This window comes from Brachyhypopomus gauderio, chromosome 2, assembly GCF_052324685.1.
Source record: "Brachyhypopomus gauderio isolate BG-103 chromosome 2, BGAUD_0.2, whole genome shotgun sequence".
In the NCBI taxonomy this organism is placed as follows: Eukaryota; Metazoa; Chordata; class Actinopteri; order Gymnotiformes; family Hypopomidae; genus Brachyhypopomus; species Brachyhypopomus gauderio.
The window spans coordinates 12,262,192-12,283,018 of NC_135212.1; the positions used below are offsets into that span (position 1 = coordinate 12,262,192).

Below are 20,827 nucleotides of genomic sequence, written 5' to 3' on the forward strand. Positions count from 1 at the left end.
ATGACACTAATCAAAATGCAGCAACTAGAAATGAAGCAAGATCTCTTGACAAGAAAATGGACAAGCTTGAAACTGCTTTCATGTGCACATTGTGGCATTGCATTCTCCAGCACTTTGAAAAAGCAAGCGTTGCCTTACAGGCTGTGGAACTGGACTTGTGTAAAGCTGTAGACTTGGTGGGATCCTTGCGAGACTACATTGAAGGTCTGAGAGATCAGTTTGACAGGTTTGAGACTCAAGCAAAGGGGTTGTCTCCAACAGTTTCAGATGTTTACAAAGCTAGCTGTCAAAGACAAAAAAAACCAAACACCACCTCAAAGGTTGAGTTATCAGCTCGACAGAAATTCTCCATCAGTGTTTTTTTGGTGGTAGTTGATAGACTACATTCTGAAACTACTGTTCCAGAGCTAAGAAACAAAGCATCACATCTCCAAAGTGAATTTTCAACTGACCTGGAGATGGACTTTGTGGAGGAGATTGTCCAGTTTAAAGACTTTATTCATGGTAAAGGCATCACATCTTCTCCACTGTTTTTACAGTTAATTAGAGAAAAAAACCTTCAGGACATCTTCCCAAATGTGGACATTGCATTCAGGCTGTACTTCACATTCCCTGTCACAAATGCAAGTGGTGAGCGATCATTCTCAAAGCTTAAAATAATGAAGAATAGACTCAGATCCACAATGGAACAGGAAAGACTGAATCATTTGACTCTCATGTCTATTGAGAGTGATCTGTTGAGAAAGTTGGACTTCAGTGATCTTGTCAAGGACTTTGCTGCAAAAAAATCCAGAAAAGTGAGCATCTCTTCAGTTTCATTTTCACTTGTGAAGGAATTCTAAATGCTGGGTTGTTTGTACATATATCACTTGTTCATATGACTTTGTAATCTTTGTAACCCCCACTCCCCAAAGGTCTCCAAACAATTGCCCATTTAATAAAAGGAATATGGCGTCACACCATATGACATCCATTTTTGGGACAAAATGTTTTAGTTAAGGGTGGCTTCAAAATGTTATGCCTGAACTTTTAGTCAAGCAGATTCAAAAGTAGACATCTGGGTTATCAATATATTATTGAGTAAACAGAAAATTAATTATTTTTCTTGTTTTAATTCAAAATCTAACTTTGTGAAATGTGCTTGGGACAGTCACTCCATATGAGCTTTTTCTAGTTTGGCTGAAAATTGTGAAAAAAAAGGAATGTTAATCCCATGAATGCTCTGTAAATTCATATAAAACAGCACTTTCTGAACAATATCACCACAGTTTTTTTTACATATTTTTCTATAATTTAAGTACTTTGGACCAAAAAAAGGCCATGTCATGTCAACCACCCATATACATACTACCTCTTGGCAATATCATCCGTTCTTTCAGTCTTAATTATCACTTTTACGCTGAGGACACTCAGATCTACCTTGATTTCAAAGCAACAGATTCCTTCCCTACTTCCAAATTCCTGTCCTGCATTCAGGAAATATCACACTGGCTAAGCTGCAATTTCCTCAAACTCAACGCACCTAAAACAGAACTCATAGTTATCAGCACCAAGTTAGCCATCTCTGCCTTTCCTGAATGCAGCCTAAATGTTGATGACACCTCTGTTAGCCAGTCGCCAGTGTGCGTAATTTAGGTGTTCTGTTTGACTCCTGCCTCATGTTTGTACCACACATCAAATCTGTCTGTAAGTCTGCCTTTCTCCACCTCCGGAACATTGCTCGGCTTCGGCCCATACTTTCACCTACAGTTGCTGAAACCCTGGTCCATGTTTTCATCACTACTAGATTGGATTACTGTAACTCACTGCTCTATGGTCTACCTGCAAAAACACTTCGCCCTCTTCAGTACATTCAAAACTCTGCAGCCAGAATCCTTACGTCAGCTAAAAAATTTGAACATATCACTCCAATCCTCCATAAACTTCACTGGCTCCTGGTCTCAGAACGCATCAGCCACAAAATTCTCTTAATGACTTTTAAAGCCCTCCATGGCCTCACACCTGTTTACCTCTCCAACCTGTTGCACTCTCACATTCCATCGCGTCAGCTCAGGTCCTCCAACTCAGGTCTATTAACCACCCTAAGACACAGACTTTCCACTATGGGGTGGCAGATCTTTCAGTGTATGGAGAGGATTCAGTGCCAATTCGAAATGTAATCGCTACTAGGCAATAGTGTTGTCAAAAAAATCGATATATCGATATGTATCGATGCTGAACATTCTGAAACGGTACAATACTCGTTTCCCTTAAGTATCGATTCTTTTTACATAAAATGCGCTTTCGTAATGCACAGGACAGTTTGTAATGCTAATATGGCAGCTAAAGCAAACGCAGTGCTGTTGGATTCGAAGCAGATACAGATGGAAAACCGAAGGATATGAACAAGCCCGTTTGCAAGCGGTACTTTTGGAACATTTCAACGAAGGGCGCTAAAGCCTGGTTGAGTGACCATAGCGCTCGACTCCGCGCGCGGTGGAGGCTTTATACTTTCCGCTTTGCAGTGTTGTCCGAAACTATATGTGGTAGTATAAAAGAAACACCCCTCAAAACAGGGGAATGAACACTTACCTGACGAATTTTAATGCTGCTTTGTGTTTCAGTGTGTTTCAGGTTTGAAAAGTGCTGCAATTTAGGCTAAAGTACTTGAAAATGTTGAAATTGTAACTACTTCGTTTCACAACAAATATCTGTCTGACTAGACATTTTTCTTGTATTACATTAACAAATACGAGCCTCTTGTAATTCCAGGATGAAACATGAGAGAACGTGAAGACGTTAAGAAAAATGCACGTTACGTTATTACGTTAACTCTTGTAATTCCAGGACGAAACACGAGAGAACATGAAGACGTTAAGATTGAGCGTTTTGAAAATAAACAACCATTAAATAATGTGATTAAAAGTGCAACATTTCGAATCATTTCGAGTATATGTATAAATATTAAACTTAATTAAGTTTAACGTGCTGGGAAATATTGGTACAAGCGCTTGAATTGAACCCTGCAAACATGATTTGTTCATTGCGCTGAGGCGCGGCGCGCGCGAAGTTACAAAATTCGAGAGGTGCACGACCTCGCGTGTGCCGCGCTTCAGCGCAATGAACAAAGTCATGTTTGCAGGGTTCATACACCTTGTGGAATTCAAACACTTGTATGTCACTTTCAAGGTCCATTTCAATATTTCCCAGCACGAGCAAAGACACTTTGTCAGACGTTCAAAAGACGTCCACTGAAAAGCCAGAATGAAAGTTTTAGCAACGTCTTTTTTAAACGTCTATTACTGCCGTTCAGTTGCAGTTTTTGCATGTCCTGACATCCAATAAAGGTCCTAGTCAGACGTTCAGATAGAAAACTCGTCATAGACGTTCATGTTAAGTTAAAAGGTTAAGGTCCTAGTCACACTGTCAGATTTTGAACCAGTTTCGAACGTCCACCAGACATGCAAAAATGGGTCTGGACTGACCGACGTGATACAGACTTGATTTTAACGTCTTTCTGACGTCGCATGTTTGTTGGGATAAGTTAAATATTTATACATATACTCGAAATTATTCGCTTTTTTATCACATTATTTAATGGTTGTTTATTTTCAAAACGCCCAATCGTAACGTCTTCACGTTCTCTCATGTTTCATCCTGGAATTACAAGATGCTCGTATTTGTTAACACAAAAGAACTGTTCAGTCAGACAGATATTTGTTGTGAAATAAAGTTACAATTTCAAGCATTTTCAAACACAAAGCAACATTCATTTGTTTGTTTATAAAAATAAAAAGGCTTTAAAACAGAAATTAGCACCGTATCTGACTTTGGTATCGAATTTCAATATTTTTTTAAGTATCGTATCGAAGTTGTAATTCTTAGTATCGTGACAAGCCTACTAGGCAAAAATGGAAATGCAATCCACAAAATGCATTGCTTTTTCATACAAACATGCAGAATACGTGCCAAAATGAAATGCAAACGCACTATTAAATTACATTTCAATGCACTTTATCTCTTTATTGAAAAACAATACACACGGTTTGAATTTGGTTTGAATTTGCATTCAAAACCAAAACGCTGAATTTGTGCCAGAATTGCATATAATACAGCTCGAAATGTAATCACGGCACAGAGGTATTGCTTTTCACCGTACGGTATTTCAGACATAAATGTCTCCTTTAAATGTAATGATCACAGGATTGATTTAAACACTGATGTGATGAAAACATGCCACAATGAAAAGTAAAAGTGTGTGGATTTGTGTGTGTGGATTTGTATTTAAAAGAAAGAAACGCTGAATTCGTGCCAGAAGCCACCTTGAAATGCAATCGACTGAACGTCATTGTATTCCACTGTGTGTCTCTGCGAAGCTGTATTCGTGCCAGAATGAAATCTAATCACTGTCCAATAAGAACGCTCACCTGAATTTGGGGCGGGGCTTAGACTCCAGTCAGAAGCAATTGCTCGTAGTTGGACTTGAAAGCAGCAGAAATGTCTTTTCACGACAGAATAAAAGAGGAAATAAACAGTCTAATTGGACAAATTGAGGCTGGTGCAGTTACAGACGACTACGTGCTTAACTTAATTAAGCTGAAGGTGCTGGACAATATTGAAAATGGACCTTGAAAGTTCCGTACATGTGCTTGAATTCCACCTTGTAAAGGTGGATGAACCCTGCAAACAGTGCTGAAGAGCGGAACGCGACCTCGAGCCGCCACAGCGGAGCCCCCACGATTGCTACCCGTATTTTCCAGATTATAAACCGCTACTTATTCCTGAACGTGTTGTGCCGAATTACTCCCCTCGTTTGCACACACATAAAAACACTACAGATGATATGACTTAGTTCATTGATCTTAGAACTATGACTTAGTTCATTGAGCACTCTAGTTTTGTCCTAACTAGATATTTAGACATAATACTGCTGTAATACTGCAAAGTCGTGGTCAGAGGTGAACTTCGTATAGCCAGTGTGTATTTTATTTAAAATAATTAACACCCTTGAGCCAGTGTGGCTTTGGACATAGATAATTCCGTGCTGTTTGCTGTGATGGATAATTAAAGTCTAGCTCTTATTTATACATAGAAACATAAATCGACAATATAATCTGTAGCGTCTTTATGCGCGGATAAACGAATTCAACACAACACGAAAGACATTACAGGCATGAACTCTGAATTGTCAGGCACTGTTCAGAAACTGATCAGTTCAGTTAAATGTACAATGAGTCTCCGCTTAACGATGGGTTTAGAGACTGAAATGTCCGTCGTAAAGCAGCTTTCCTCATTAAGCGTGACCCTAGATTTAGATACGCTTTGATCATTAATACAGTATAGAAAAAACTAACAATGTTCTAGTGCGTACAGCGTGAGAAAGAGCGATCGCGTTGCCGAGATGGTCTTATAGTGCACAACACTCCACTACAGTCCACTACACTCCACAATCTTCGCAGTTTGAGATTCGTTTGGTTACTTATTCGCAGCTCCTTATTCGGCAGGATAAGGTCGGTTGGTTCCTTATTCAAAAAGGTTGTATTGACAATGCGTGTTTGCGGCGCACTTTGTTTAAAAGAGATATATTAAACAAACGAGCATAGGAGCATACATTTAAGAGGTTATTTTTTAAGGTTACGTTTTGCAAAATATTCATCAGTCTCACCTGTGGCTCATCTCGTCATCACTCGGGGGTTTATGTGGTCTGTCTATTTAATGTGCGTTCGCGCAGTGTCCCGTGCTCATCTTTGTATGAGTCAGTCCACACTTCATGTTTAAGTGTTCAATGTGCGCTGTCTGCGCTATTTGTGTTGCTAATAAAGTAGCGTTTGTGAGAACCGCTGGACTCGTGCCTCGTCCGTCGCCCTGCGTGCATAGTTACAGTAAATGCATTATGATAGACTAAAGTCTATGTTAACTTTTGTATTAATATATATTGAATTATTGTTCATTGATGGATTGTTTTTTTTTTTTTTAAGAAAAAGCCAGGCAGCTAAGCAAACCTAATACTGGTAATTTAAGTTACTGAATTTTATGCACAGTCCTATTTTTGGTATAGATATGATGCAAAAAGATTTAATACAACAAGGAACTTAAAAGTATTGTTTTAAATAAATGTCCCATTTGTTTACATTGTTGTTTCATCTTTTCAATCACATAATTTAAACAAAATGTATAGACCATTTGAATAGAAAATTCGTTCCTCAATTGAAAATAGTTTCTGATTCGAATCACCAGACACAGAGAGATTCGGACCCCTAGTTGTTTGTGATTTTTTTGGAAACATGGAAGCATTTTATGACTATCCCATTTACTCTTCTGCTGTGGGAATCAGATTTGTATATGGAATATCTGGACAACTGCAAGTGATTCCTGTATCTGACTTCACCAAAAAAAATTGTCCTTTTGCCATATAATGAATTTTTTGTAGCCTTGCCCCTGTTGCATAACTGCTGACATTCTGACTTTTCTCAGAACAATGCTACCCTTTTCAATAGTGGAATTTGTGGAATGTGGAACAGTTGCCATTATTCCAAGAAACTGGTTTTCTGGGCCAGATGAACAGCAGTGCTTTTGGCTACCTTCAAGTATTGTCAACATTGATCGGGCCGTTAAAGAGAGATCAAGCCCACAAGAAGACTGGCCAGTGTTCCAAGTTCGTGTCTTGGGAAAGGCTGGTAAGTTGAAAAAATTGTGTGGCTTATGCATTCTTATTCTTGAACCAGTTTATGTCTGTTACAATTATGGTAATGAATTGAATGCACTTTTAATGCACTATTTAAAATGCATGATATGCTATGTGTACATGTTCTGAACTGGCCATGGTTTGAATGGGTAGATTTGAATGGGTAGACAGTGTCTATAAGCTGGATATATTATTTAGAATTGTATTTGTGGGTGTATTTTCCTAGCTGACTATTCTGCTGCTAGAATCAAACTGCGTAAAGCAGAAGTGACATCTGATCTTCAGACAGACCCAGAACCTGAGAGAACAAAGCGCAAAAGAAGGTAGTACATATGTTTTGAAGTTATTGTCAACATAAATCATTACTCTGGACATTGTAGATTGTTGCCCTACCTCACATTCATATGCACTGTTTAGGGGTGTGAATCTCTTTCAAATGATACAGTACACATCCTGTTTTAAGACATACAAAAACTGTTAAACAGGTTATAAATGTGATTCCCTACGAATCCTGAATATTTTGTTTCAGCAACAGTGTGATTGCTTAGGTCTAATCCAGTGTGATTCACTTCAGTTAACTTCACACACATTTCTTAACTCCATTTTGTCTGACAATTTTTACTATACTGATTTTCTGAAAAAAACTAAATAACTAATTAAATAAAAATTATACGAAGGGATAAAACGATGACGAAAATATTGGCCAGCGATGACATTCAATCCGATCTGATTCAGCTTTTGAGAAAGCTCTGCTTGTTCCCCAGGACCCCTCTCCTGCCTGATCCACGGATACCTCTCGGACTCTGCTTACCCCCTACGACCTCGGACTGGAACGACCACCGCTACACCGCGATACGAGCTATTACATCATTCAAAATAAAAACATAGAGCTTTTGCACCAGGATCCCTCTCCGTGTCTTCCATATGTTACAAAATACTTTGCCATAGACATGGATCCTGCAGAAGCCCAAGTTCATCTGGCTCACCAGGAGGCTACCATTGCTGCAATGTCAGAGAACATCAGGCAGCTCACCGAGACGGCGCGCAACCAGGAGGCTACCATCCTAGCGCTCTCTGAGGCCGTTCATCGAGCCACCACTGCCGCAGCACCTCCGCCCACGACAGCCGCCGTGTTACCATCAAGCATCCCCATTGCGGTTCCTGAGCGTTACAACGGATCCCCAGAACGGTGCCGTAACTTTCTATTGCAATGTTCAATGTATTTTACATACCACCCTGCACAGTTCCCCACTGAACGCCAAAAGGTGCATTTCATGCTGTCTTTTCTCACCGGAGAAGCAGGCGCCTGGTGTACTGCCCTCTGGGATCCCTCCTTAGAATCAGAGAATCTGTTCTCGACACTGTTTCGTTCTGTCTTCGATCACCCTGCAGCGGGATGCGACGTCGGTACTCAACTGTGCTATATCAAGCAGGGAAGACGCAGCGCTGCAGATTACGCCCGAGAACTCTGCACGTTGGCCGCAGGAAGCAGTTGGAGAGAATCCGCTCTGAAAACAGTCTTCCGTCGTGGGCTGAAGACTGAACTGCAAGTGGATTTCATTCAAGCAGCCGTGAACGTGGATAAAGTGTTGACAACTCACCGTCCTGTTCCTGGAAGATCCCGCTGGACCACACCCCCTGTGCACTCATCCCGCTCCCTGGGTGAGATGTCACGCGATTTTCCAAAACCCATGCAGTTGGGCCGATCTCTGCTAACTCCTCAAGAAAAGGCTTGTTGTATCAGAGATGGTCTCTGCCTCTACTGCGGTGAGGAAGGCCATTTCCGTGACAGATGTCCTGCCCGTTCCAGAGGAGGATCTCCCTCACGATACAACGTAAGCATACCATTACTTTCTGTATATAGCAAGTCCCAGCTTAACCTACCAGTCCAACTCACCTACGGCGGTATTACACGTAACTACTCCGCGTTAGTAGACTCGGGCACTGGAGGCGACTTCCTGGACATTGACCTAGCTAAATCGCTACACATTCCCACAGAATCGTTGTATCCCCCTCTCAGAATAAATTCGGTAAGCGGCCAACCCATTGGAAACCGAATAGTGAACATATGTACCAAACCACTGATTCTTCGAGTTGGGTTGTTTTACTCTGAAGTCAAACAGTTATCCCTAGTGTCCTCTCCCAGAGACCCTGTCATACTCGGCTTCCCTTGGCTGTCAACACACGATCCGATACTCTCATGGAAAGACAGGGAATTAGTAGGATGGCCCAGGACAACCTTACCGAAGCGGTCCAAGCCTTATCCCCTCTCTCGTCCAGAGGACGCCGCCATGGAGTCTTACGTGAACGAAGCCCTCCAGAAAGGATTCATCCGACCCTCGACATCACCCATAGCAGCCGGATTCTTCTTCGTGGAGAAGAAAGGAGGAGGCTTATGTCCTTGCATTGATTATCGAGCCCTGAATGCTGTTACCTCCAAGTTTGCCTACCCCCTGCCTTTCATCTCAGCACCTCAGGAGCGGTTGATGGGAGCAACTGTCTTAAGTAAACTGGACCTGAGAAGCACATACAACTTGATCCGGATTCGCGAGGCGACGAGTGGAAAACAGCCTTTGTAACTGCCAAGGGCCATTACGAGTATCTGGTTATGCCCTATGGGCTCTCGAACAGCCCCTCAGTATTTCAAGCGTTTATGGATGAAATCTTCCGGGATATGATTGATCAGTTCGTGTTTGTTTATATAGATGACATCCTGATCTATTCCCCTTCCATTTCGGACCATGTCCATCACGTTGCAGCAGTTTTACAGTGCTTGAAAGAGAATGGCCTGTACGTTACAGCAGAAAAGTGTGAATTCCACATCTCCACTGTCTCTTTCCTCGGGTGCACCCTCTCTCCGGGCCATATGAGTATGGATGTTGATAAGGTGGATGCCGTGACGAGTTGACCGGTGCCTCGCTCCATCAAGGACCTGCAACGGTTTTTGGGGTTTGCTAACTTTTGTCGTCGGTTCATTAGGGGCTTCAGGTCCATGGCGGCCCCTCTCACCGACCTCCTGAAGGGCGGGAAGCAGCGCCCTTTCTCGTGGACTCAAAGAGGAGCAAGCTTTTAACACTAGGACTACCACCATTTTAATTCCAAACTTTTCTACCTGGCCTCCACCAGGGGGCAGTTCTGGGGACATTTGCATCCCATTAGGCCACCCTTTGTTATGCACATGCAGCCATTATAGGTAGACGGGGAGTGGGTGGAGGGGGGGGTGATGGTGTGACCCATCAGTTCATTGTTCTGCTGGATGTGTTCACTGACTCAGATAGAGAAGGAAAAAACTCTGTTCTCCCCTTGGGGAGATTGTCTTTGTGTTTGGATGAATATGGATGTCCAATGTAGCAGCAGTTGGTGAACCATTGCAGTGGTTTGCTGCAATTTCTAATATTTGGAAATCTTTCGTTGGCAACTGCATCACTTCGTACAACCCAGGAAGGCATATCACCATAGATGAGCAACTTTTACCATCCAAGACCCGTTGCTGTTTTCTTCAGTATATAGCCACAAAACCAGACAAGTTTGGGATAAAGTTCTGGGTGGCATGTGACCTGAAAATCAAGTACGTATCCAACATCATCCCATACCTTGGTAAAGACTCCAGTCGTCCCACAGGGGAAAGACTGTCAGAAAATGTGGTGATGAAGCTCATGGAACCATTTATGGACAAAGGAAGAACTGTTACCACAGACAATTTTTTCACTTCACTGTCACTAGCAAAACGATTGCTGGGCCGGAAGACCACCCTCCTTGGCACAGTAAACAGGATTTGTCGTGAGCTTCCAGACTCTGCCAAAAAGACTTTGGTCCGTGAGGAATTCAGCACACAGGTGTTTTCAACCTCTGGTGTCACACTGACCGTTTACGCACCCAAACGTAGAAAGACTGTCTGCATTCTCAGTACCATGCACAGTATGGTGGAGACTGGGAACACACAAAAAAAAGCCAAACACAATCACTGACTACAACTCCCTAAAATGTGGTGTGGATATAATGGACCAGATGGTACGAAAGTACACAGTGCGTTGCGGAACACGGCGTTGGCCAGTCGCTGTGTTTTATAATATGATTGACATTGCAGCACTGAATGCCTATGTGCTTTTTCAAGCATGCACTGGGGTAAAGGAGAGACGGTTGGAGTTCTTGGTGAATCTTACAGAAGAGCTTGCACAGGCTCATGTGGCAGCCAAGGAGGTGGCCAAGGAAAAGGCTCAGCAGCAGTAACCACCCACACCTGACACAGGGAAAAGGGCATTGTGCCAGGTCAAGTGTTGTTGCAAAAGTAACTGTGCCACTAATCGTTGTGTGTCTTGTGATAGGTTCACATGTGGCAAGTGCAGAAAGGAGATGATGTGGCAGTGCCAGGTGTGTGCAGAATATTCATAGGTGTATTTATATATACACCTATATACCAATAAAGCTAACTTGAATATAAATTTCTGGCAATGTTGACTTTTTTTGGGGGTGGGGGGTGGCTTCACCAATTCACCTTCACCTTGTTCCAGAGGACCATTTCTTCTGGACCTGCATATTCCCACCTCCACCCCTCCCCATACAAACACACAAACAGTACTCCTACATTTAGAATCAATGTAATGGCCTCATTTTCATAACACTGGTATGGCTGAACAGGCTACTCTCTGTGTGGTGATGGTGGTGGTACAGAATTGTTTTCTGATCCTTACATAAAAATAAAGTTGTCCTCCAAAGAAGGTGTGGGGGGGTGGAGGTAGGCCAAAAAAAGAGAGTAGGGAGAGAAAAGTAAATTTTCTATTTTTGTTTGCCAGTTATGGCTGTTGTGTTTTTGAAAGAGACACACTGCAAAAAGTACCATCTTGATAAGTTAAAATTGCTCAAGAATATTATTCTATTTCAAGTAGCTGAGGGTTTTTTGTATAAATTTATGTAAAAATATCTTTACCTATACCTATTGACAGTTTTAACTACTTAAAATAAGGTTTAAAAAATCAGAGCCATTTTGAATAATCAATATGCCACTATAATTCAAATATTATGTTTGTGTCAATTTCACATTATTTCAACCTTCCACAAATCAAATCTCAAACATGGTCCTGAGTTGAGCAGACTTCTGCCAAGAGAGGTTGCAGTCTCATGAGGCAGCCAAAGGTGTGTACTGAAAGGTGTCTCAACAGCAACCACCCACAGCTGACACACACCTCATTTACATAACACTGGAGGTGAGAGGGGCTTATCACACCTGCCAAGAGACCAAGAGTCTAGTTGGGACACTGTCGAAAGCAGGCGGCTTGGTAGTTCTAGTGGGGTACTGTCGAAAGCAGGCGGCTTGGTAGTTCTAGTGTTAATGCACTAAAGACGGCGTTCACCAGTGCCCCCATCTTACACCTTCCAGATCCCAAACTGCCGTTCGTAGTGGAGGTCAATGCATTAGAAGTAGGTGTGGGAGCAGTCCTCTTGCAAAGGCAGGGAGATCCGCCGAAATTGTTTCCCTGCGCCTACTTTTCAAAGAAACTAAAACCGGCAGAGATTAACTACGATGTGGGGGATTGTGAGCTCCTGGTCATGAAGCTCGCACTTGAACAGTGGCATCATTGGCTGGAGTGTGCAGAACAACCCTTCTTAGTGTACACCGACCACAAGAACCTGGAGTATGTGAAGTCCGCTAGACGCTTAAATCCACGACAGGCAAGGTGGGCGTTGTTCTTTTCTCGTTTTCGTTTTACCGTGTGTTACAGACCCGGCTCCAAGAACGTCAAAGCGGACGCACTGTCCCGAATCCATGAGAGGACACTGAGTGACTGAGTACCTGAGCGTATTCTCAAGGAATTCCGTTTTATCGACCTGATCCAATGGGATATACAAGAGGACATGGACAAAGCGCTCCAAACGGACCCAGGCCCGGTAGAACGTCCTGAAGGAAAACAGTATGTCCCTGTGTCCCTCAGGGGACGCCTCCTTCAGCTAGCTCACAACACGCCCAGTCCTGGTCACCCTGGCATTACACGTACTAAACAGAAGTACTGGTGGCCTTTGTGGGAGGAAGACATCCGCGATTATATCCTCGCGTGTGAAGTATGCGCCCAATCACGCACTTCCCACAGGTAAACTCCTCCCATTGCCTGTTCCTCGTCGACCGTGGTCGCACCTGGCGGTTGACTTAGTCACCAACCTACCTGTTTCGGGGGGTAACACTGTTGTTTTTGTCATAATAGATCTGGGCCCAGTTCTGCAAAGCACTCGGGATTACAGTGAGCTTAAATTCAGGTTACCACCCCCAGTCAAATGGTGAGGTAGAACGATATAACCAAGAACTAGGTCGGTTTCTACGTCAGTACTGCTTGTCACGGAGAGACTGGCATAAATACCTCCCTTGGGCAGAATATGCTCGTAATTCCATCATCCACTCCTCGACGAAGCTCACCCCGTTCCAGTGTGTTTATGGATATCAGCGCCCGTTCTTCCCGTGGGACGAAACTCCCTCTGATGTTCCTGCCTTAGACGGCTGGCTAAAGAATAGCGCCCGAACATGGGAGCTCGCTCATGTGCAATTAAGGCGAGCTCTCCATACCCGCCGCATGAATGCGGATCACCACCGTCTCCCCGCCTTGATATATCACCCGTGTCAACGTGCGTGGCTCTCCACTAAAAACCTTAACCTGCGCCTACCCTGCCGAAAACTCAGCCCCAGATACATCGGGCCATTCAAGATTCTCAGGCGAGTAAACGCCATCACGTACAAACTTCTACTGCCCCCGCAATACCGTATCAATCCCACATTTCATGTCTCTCTCCTTAAGTTTGTCCATTACAGTCCCATGTCAATCTCCACCTTACCGGACCGTCCCCCGGAGCCGCTCGACAACGACGGTCGACCAGCGTACATGGTCCACGAGCTGCTGGAATCCCGACGTCGAAGTGGAGGTCTCCAGTACCTCATCGACTGGGAGGGCTTCGGACCTGAAGAGAGAGCCTGGGTGCCTGTGTGCGACATACTCTGTCCCTCGCTTTCACGCCGCACATCCTCACTTTCCCGCTCCCCGGGGCCGTGGCCGTCCGCCTTCTCGCTGTGGAGCGTCTAGAGACGCTCCGTTAAGGGGGGGGGGGGGGGGGGGGGGGGGGGGGGGGTAATGTCAGGAACGTCACCTGATTGAGTCTCGTACTCAGCTGTTACCCATCACCACGCCCACATTCCTAGCATATTTAATCACTTCCGTCCCACTTCCTAGACGCGAAGTATTGCCGACTATGTTGACTACTGAGCGTTATTCCCTGGTTATTCTCCTTCTGTGTACCGACCTCTGCTTGTTCCCCAGACTTCCTCTCCTGCCTGATCCACGGCTTACCCCCTACGACCTCGGATTGGAACGACCACCGCTACCGCTACACCTCGACACGAGCTATTACTCACACCATTCAAAATAAAAACAGAGCTTTTGCACCAGGATCCCTCTCCGTGTCTTCCATACGTTACAGTTTTGTTATTGTTATGCTCAATAACTAAGTTCAGGTCAATAACGTTGTTTGGAAATTTGTTTCTGTATATATTGCACATACAAACAATAATATTCTGTAACTGGTTAATAAATGTTTCATTTTGTGCAAGTGTATATAATGACTATTACACCACTTCTATTTTAGTCAACTAAATTATTTTGATAATTATACGACTAAATTCTAATGATAATTAGTCGACTAAAACTAGACTAATACTAAAAACAAATCCAATGTCTAAATTCTGACCAGAACTAAATGACATTTTAGTCAAAAGACAGACTAAAACTAAATAAAAAATTGTTGTCAAAATTAACACTGCCACCCAGAGCACAGACTCATACCACACCTGAGAGGCCCTTAAATACCGGTGATGCACCAAACACCAACACTCAGTCAGTAGTGATGCATGTCACAGGGAATCCACATAGACCTACTACACACAGTGGAATGGCACCATTGCTCAGAGATGAGATGTTCCTTCGTATCCATCCCATATTGGAGGAAATAAAAGAAACTCAAGCTGTGCATGGGAGCATGATCCAAGCACTACTGATGCAGCGAGACTGCAATAACACTGTTCCCTTGTTGCCTGAAGGTAGAGGTCTGCACTCCCGCGGGACCCGTCAGAATATCTTGAGGCGCAGGACAGAATTTAATTGTTATTGGCGGGAGCGGGAGTTTATTTAGTCCAGGCGATGCGGGAGCGGGACCACATATACATGTAGAAAAATCCCACAAATTAATAAATAGTCTAGAAAATTAAAATATTAACAACGCAATGATTTCCATGCATAAGGAACAGGACGAAAACAACTAATCATTCAGTAAGTATGCAATAAACTAATTCAAAATATTGGCTAAGCAACTGATCACGTGAACATGAAGTGTGCGTCATTTTGACTGTAGACAGTCAGTTTCAGCTGTGGAAAATTCAATTAAAACAGGCGAATACACCACAATTAAGCCAACTACAGGAAAGTCTGATGTATGGAAGTCATATTCTATATTGTAATTAATGGAGATGGAAATCGTCTACCATTTGCTTGTTGTGATAGATGTCAGAAAGTGTTGGTGTACGTCACCTGACGGCATGTGTTTGGACTGTGGTAAGAAATGGGACATCGCGATCCATCGCTATATTGCTGTTTTAATAAATACATAAGAAAATTTCAAGTACTAAATGTAATTAATTCAATTCATATTAGGATTGCGGGCGGGGGGCGACAGAAACGTGTATGTGGCGGGCAGGTGCAGGATTAAAACAAGCGATTTTTTTGGCCGGTGCGGGCGGGAGCGGGATTAAAACAAGCGATTTTTTTTTGCGGGAGCGGGATTAAAACAAGCGGGAGCGGGATTTAAAAAGCAGTCCCGCGCAGACCTCTAGCTGAAGGAGCCACCTTCCCATTAAAATCCTTCAAAGATGTAGAGGATATTGAGCTGAAGCTCTCTGACTCTGCTTTCCATGTGCATGTGCTGTTTAAATGAGCAAAAGTCTGTATTTTTATTAAATGTATTTTTGGTCAAGTGACCACTGAGATTTCAAACAGGTATATATAATAATGGGAAGTAATGGAACTGTTAAGATTTTAAAAGTGCAGCGTTTCGCCACCTTGGTCCTTGCATGTTCCAATTTACACCGAAAATTGATTTACGACGGATCAACGTCGTAACCCGGGGACTGCCTGTATTTCAGACATCGGAAGAGCTTCAGAGGTAGATACAAGATAATCAGAATAAAGATGAAATAGTGAATTTAAGTTAAATTTATCAGAAATATAAGAGTGTTTTTTTTTTTGAGCCGGTACAGGTGGTCAGACAATCTGGTTCATCCTGGCCGCCTTACGGCGTAAGGTGTAATACATGAACAAAAGCACAAAATGTATGTCCTAATAAACCAACACAAAATATTTATTAAATTTATTACATTTTATATATATATATATATAAACTAACTATAATCATAATACTTGTAATTCTTTTAAACTTTATTTGCATAATTTCTTTGAGTTGTCTGGTATCCTAAAATTTACTAACAGTAATGAATAAATAATTAATCATGCCTGTTTTTAACATATTGTGTCTAATCTAAATCTTTAGGTTACAGCATTATCTCAGAATATTAATAGAAATTAGTTTCTTATTTCACTATAATGACTACCTGACTTATTTATTATTAATTAATTTAAAGATTAATTATTAAATATTCTAAATATGGTACACTAACACTCCACCACCACCACCACCACCCCCCCCCTCCCCCGCTCAGAAAAAGTTCAGGCTCAGGAATTTTTCCCACTATCACCCCTGTGAAATACGACCTAGTTCAAAATTCAAACTCAACAAACACCACCAAGTTAGTTGTATTAGCTTAGTAAAGATCCACATTAACTTCACTCAGTGAACGTTTGAAGTCCTCTAGATAAATGGTGAAACGCTGGGTCTTCATTTTAGTTTTGGTGCAGAAGGCGCCAAGAAAATCTTCTCTCGAGCATGCGCATTAGTTTCACCACTACCACTATTGCTCACCCAACAGTTTTTTACTTTGGACTTGACATGTTGACTGAGAACCATAATGCTCATTCACTGAACACAAAATATTAAGTTGAATGGTAAAAATGTAGCAGCTGATGGCACAACTCGTTTTTTGATTTTGGAGTAACTATTTTTATGTTTCATGCTTTGCCCACATAAATTTTTATATTCACAGAACATAAGCAAACAAAGATTTTTTTGCAGTGCAGCTTTTCGAAGATGCCCGACCCCTGAGCCCGCAGCTTTTGGAAGATGCCCGACCCCTGAGTATCCTGAAGACATTAATAGTAGTGAGTATGGTTGCTAATAAAATAATAGTAACGAAAGCAGTAATAATTTTGTTTCAGGTAAATAAAGTAGAAAGCAGCTACACTGTCACACAGCTAAAGATGTGAAATCAGATAACTACTCAGTTAACAGTATGAATTGACAATTGATGTCTTTTGCTTTAACATGAATGTTTAAAGATTGTAAGACATTAAGCCTTTTTTCTTTCCAGCCATACTTCGCAGTGTCCTCACAAACCAGGAGATCATCATGGATCAGCTCAGTCGTCTTGAAAACCGTCCAAGATTTACAGGACAAAAATGTCACTGCGGGTAACCAAGGTCAAATCCTTGATGAGGGGCGACTACCATTGATGGACCTCAATTCCTTGCAGTGTCTTGAATGTGAGCTAAAGGATAATCAAGACTTAAGAAACAACATGGTAAGCAAACAAAAATTATTATCTATGTAGTAATTCTCAATTTTTGGTGTTTTGTTTTTTCATTTTTGGTTTATATTTTTTATATTTTGAAGGTATATTGATTTGTTATTGTTTTCTATCCTGATGTCATGTCTTCACTAGGCCATAATGTTGAAAACGCTTGTGTAATGATTCCATTATTTGTGCCAGCAGTTGTTGACATTTCATTTACTTTTTTGTTTGATTTAATATATATATATATATATATATATATATATATATATATATATATATATATATATATATATATTATTATTATTATTATTATTATTATTATTATTATTTATCTAACTGTTTTTATTTATAGATCTCTACTTTAGGGCTTCAGGGAGGTATTGATGTGAAAGCCACTGTCTGGAGAGTGATGAGATCTACAATGACCAACTCGTTAGCAAAGCAGCTTAACTGGAGGGGCATAAATGGAAAGACAGGGCTTCATAATACACATCTAAAATATGTAATAATTGGTATGTTTCCTGCATTTGTTTGAAAATGCAACTTTCTTTGCCATACAAACGTTTATCTAAGCCATCATACCAGTAATATTTTATAACACTTAGAATTTTATTTAAAATGGTTATTGACTTGCAATCTATAATTTTATTTCTCAAATTAAATGGTGGTGTGTAATGCAACAATAATGACCCAATAGTGCTTGAGGTTAAGATGTGGGTCAGGTGTGGCAGTGAAGGTGAAAAGGTGCCTGTGCTCATACACATTTTGTATTTCCAGGTGCAGTTAGGCGTAACCGGATTATGATGAAGGCTACTGCCCAAGAGATTGAAATGTGGATAAAGAGATGGCTACACCTAACCATGAATCGAGACGGTGGGAGGCAGGCAAGGAGAGACCAAAGGGCTAGGCTGGCAAACCAGCAACCACCTGACAATAATTAATAATTGAAAGGGACTATACAATACAATTGTTTTGTGAATAGTTTTGAGGCCTTGTTTGGTTCATGTAAAATTACCTGGGTTTGTTTTTTGTTGTAAAACATTTGTATTTATTTCAAAATTATTTTAATAAAATTTATTTATTAGAAATAAAACATTGTATTTATTGAATTTCATGGATTCAACAAGATCAAGCAACAATTACATTAGAACTGCTTATTGGGGAGAGATTTTTGATCTGGGCCACATATGGCACAGAAATGGGCCAGTTGTTGTATATCATGTTTTTCTGATCAGGGTTCATACAGTCATGAAAAACCTGGAAAAGTTATGGAATTTGAAAATGGCAATTTCCAGGCCTGGATAAGTTTTGGAAAAATAAAAATACTCAAATGGTTTGGAAAAGTCATGGAAATTTGCTTGACACAATAAATGCATGTTGTTCTGATAATCAGAAGAAAAAATAAATATAGCCATTTTTTTTCCATTGTGTGGACCACTAACAAAACTTCACACGTTAGTTCACTGTTCGTTCACACGTTAGTTCGCTTAGCGTCGGACTCCAAGCGGAGTTGTAGATTGTGCTTTGATGACATGTAAATCAACGTAATGCTGGTAAATGCCGATTCAACTGGCTTCAGTTGGGCAAATACAAGCTGTCGTAAACAAAATATGGAAAAAACAATGTTCTTGTGCGTACAGCATGAGAAAGAGCGATCGCGTTGCCGAGATGAGCTTATCGTACACAACACTCCACAGTGCTGCCACTGTTCCACCGCGCACCGCACGAAATTCGGTCGTAACTCCGGTTTATATTGATATTGAAAATACGGTAAATGTTTATTTTTTCAATTAAACCACGTGGCTTGTCATTAATTTGTGATATACTGTGGAATTTTGGCCTGGATTTTTTCTTATTTTTCATGTCTACACATTTGTTTAGAGAATGTATAGTCATTATAGTAATTTTGCCTCAAAGTCATGGAAAAGTCATGGAAATTATTTGTCAAAAAAGTGTATGAACCCTGTCTGATAGCAGTATGTTTTAGGTCAGTTTATTAGGTAAATAAACACACTAGTTAGCTAGTTGTTTTTAATCTGTATTTTTAGCCTTGAGTTCCATTCATCTAGGCTCTGCTAATATCATAGTTAATTTATAAAATTAAAAAAAATGAATCGATACATAGATAAATAGATAAACATAAGCGTGAAGCATAATATTCTTTATGGAAATCTGAATCGTAAATCCATACAAGGACATCCGTTTCCGGTCCCACGCTGGAGTTACGTCACTTTCTGTCCCAACGTGGCTGCGTCACTTCCTGCCCCAACGTGTCGCCGCAGCCAGGTACTCTTGGAGAAAGGCGCTATACACCTTTTTCGTGCGACAAGGTAAGACAGAACTTTTGTAACTTTAGTTTCACAACAGTTATCTGACTGAAGTTAGCTTGTATTATGTTAAAAATGTGTACCGCCTCTTGTAATTCCTGTGGAAAACTTGAGAGCGCGTGAAGACGTTAAAATAAATGTCCTTTAAATTAAACAAAGACGCTAGCTTAGTAGCTAACATGAGACAAAGAAACGCATTAGCTAGCTATAACTAACTAGAAGGATGTACATCTACCAAATAAAGCTATTAAAGAGTATTCAGCTATTATTAATTTGCTGACATTTGTGAACAAATTGTGATGTTTGGACTTCTACTTGGCTGGCATTTGGTGGTTATTATGATGCATATGTTTGTAAACATACATAATATTATGCGCAATACTATGTAGTCATCTAGCAACCATACCAGCCAACTTTGTTCCAAAGTGCATTAGTAAAGTGTTAATAAACTTTGTTTTCTTTTGCCTTCCAGAGCATCTGACTGGAGATATTCAGAAAAAGAAACAGTTAAGTGTATAATGGAGAGACATAGGTGGAATACAACACGCAGCAATTTAAGGAGGGCAGCTAAGAAAAGGGTCAATCGTTTCATAGAATCTTTGAAGATGTGGGCAGTTCTGGAGATGTTTCCTTAGTGTCCCCCGAAAATAACTTACTGTCAGATTATCCAATATATGTGTCGGGAAATAACGGGGATAGTACATCATCTTATGACAGTTCTGACGATGATGATTCTCCCAAAGATGATTTAGCCAGCTGTTTGAGAGAGTGGGCAACAAGTTTTAGTATTTCGTTGGTTGCGTTGTCTGCTTTACTCTGTATACTGAAAGCTCATCACCCATCCTTGCCCAAAGATGCAAGATCATTGCTCAAAACACAAACGTCATACAATATAGCTTATTTGGCTGGTGGATCATTTTATTACTTTGGTTGTTGAATATGTTAAATTGGGTGTTTGAAAAACTGTCATTTCTGGTCCCAAATCGGCACACTTAAGTTACAGTTGAATATTGATGGTCTTCCAATTTTTAAAAGCTGTGCTTTGCAATTCTGGCCAATTTTAGGGATGCTTAAGGGCTTTACAAAGAAGCCTGTGGTGATTGCCATATTTTGTGGTAATTC

General features: G+C 41.2%; 1 long non-coding RNA gene across 1 annotated transcript; it reads left to right on the forward strand.

Moving 5' to 3' along the window:
- Positions 1-6,517: 6,517 nt before the first annotated feature.
- On the forward strand, positions 6,518-7,560 carry LOC143488038 (uncharacterized). The gene is made up of 3 exons (XR_013124425.1): positions 6,518-6,656; positions 6,891-6,987; positions 7,429-7,560. It is a non-coding gene; the product is annotated as an uncharacterized LOC143488038 (long non-coding RNA).
- Positions 7,561-20,827: the final 13,267 nt, after the last annotated feature.